Source organism: Haplochromis burtoni, unplaced genomic scaffold (genome assembly GCF_018398535.1).
Source record: "Haplochromis burtoni strain Fernald_Lab_line unplaced genomic scaffold, NCSU_Asbu1 Contig_313, whole genome shotgun sequence".
Classification (NCBI taxonomy): domain Eukaryota; kingdom Metazoa; phylum Chordata; class Actinopteri; order Cichliformes; family Cichlidae; genus Haplochromis; species Haplochromis burtoni.
This window is the reverse complement of record NW_024582674.1, coordinates 720,999-722,606: the sequence shown is the minus strand read 5'-3', so window position 1 is coordinate 722,606 and position 1,608 is coordinate 720,999. Positions and strand designations below refer to the sequence as shown.

Sequence of the window (1,608 nt, the reverse complement as noted above, 5' to 3'; positions counted from 1 at the left end):
TGCTGATATATCGTGGCAGCACAGTTTCACACTGATCAAAGATCAAACAGTGAGCTTCTGTATAGAAATAAAGGTTAAAACTCAGAAGTGGTTCTGTCTGATTTCAGGCCTTTCAGTCTTGAGAGCCTAAAGAATGATTAGCAGGTATGGAAACCTTGAGCACCCTCCTCAGGTGGACTCTCCATGGATTGATCTTTGTTCTCTGCAGATGTGAAGATGTCAGCAGCACAACCTCCATAGCCTGAGCTGCGCTTCCCATTGGCTGCGTGTTAACTGTTGTCAGAGGTAGATATGCATTAATATTATGATATATGTTTGAATTAATTTGCAGTGAAAAACACAAAATGGCAAAATCCCATGCAGCACTTTGGTGCAAAGTGGTAAACAGACTGGTTCTTCTATAACGCTTTTCTACTCTCAACACTCAAAGCACTTTACACAACTTGTACATTCACCCATTCACATACGCACTTCCATCAATGCTGTTTCTAGATGGTTCCAATCCAACATTCACACACGTTCACACGCCGATGGATGCGTCACAGAGCAACATGGGGTTCATATCTTGGATATGTGGCATGCAGACTGGACCAGACTGGGATCGAATCGCCAACCCTTCGGTTAGTAGGTACCTGCTGTCTGTGCAGTCAAAGATTTATTAATGTTCATTTTTATTATCTATAATAAAAATTCCCATGATGAGTCAGGCTGCAGTTTAAGCTGCAGTAAGAGGATGTGGTTACACCAAACCACTTCATCTGTTAACTTCCTGAAACTAAGTACCCCTCACAGAGCAGCGAGCATCAGTCCAGACTTCCAGCGAATAAACAGGTAAAGTCTTTTTCACATTTCTTTTAACAATAAAACTGGAGCTACAGATGTTTCTAAACCTGAATCCAACTGAAGTGACCTTGGATTCAACATGGGTGTGAAATCTGCAGTCAGTAGGGAAACTGTTGCTGCTTCCTGGAAGTTGCGTGTTTCTTTCTTTCTTTTTTATGAAGCCGTTCAGTGTAATGAAAGTGTCAGCTGATAAAAGAACGTCTTTCTTTCTTTCTTTCTCTCACAAAATCTTCAATCACACAGTAAACTGCTGCAGTGCAGGCTCGCTGTGAAAACCACAGTGTACAGGAAACCACTCATGCAAAGCTGTTGTGCGACGCGGAGTTATTTCATGTGAATGAGCAACAATTTGGGACTTCAAAGGGATCCCTGGGGTGCGCCACAGGTGTAGATGTATTATTACACTGGAGTAACATTGGAGCGAACGTTGACAAAAAATGTAACAGTTTTTATCAAATGGACAGAGACGTTCCGACTATTTTCAGGAAGTATGACTGCGTGCGTTTTAAAAATAGCTTTGTGTCTGCAGTAGACCTAAAAAGGCTGAACAGTATTCTAAGGCAGGTCTGGTCAGATTCAACAGTCAAAAATTTATCAAAGCGGTTACTGATTAATGGTCTGTTAACATAAAATATATTACTGTCATCTGCAAACATAAATCATCTTTAAACATTACGACGTCTTTACATTAGAGAAACATTAATGCACATCAGGCACACTGTGTAACACGTGCACGGAGGTAAGAACACAATAAACCAGCAGCAC

General features: G+C 41.1%; 1 protein-coding gene across 3 annotated transcripts in view; it reads left to right on the top strand.

Moving 5' to 3' along the window:
• Nucleotides 1–60: 60 nt before the first annotated feature.
• LOC102299051 (NACHT, LRR and PYD domains-containing protein 12) overlaps nucleotides 61–1,608 on the top strand; it is a 15,484-nt gene continuing 13,936 nt past the window's right edge. The window contains exons 1-2 of one of the 3 annotated variants that reach the window (XM_005948679.2): nucleotides 61–285; nucleotides 493–831. The gene's annotated coding sequence lies outside the window, so the exon portion shown is untranslated. Of the gene's footprint in view, nucleotides 286–365; nucleotides 832–1,608 lie in introns of those variants that run through there. The other 2 variants (XM_042228238.1, XM_005948678.2) reach the window with 2 other exon arrangements.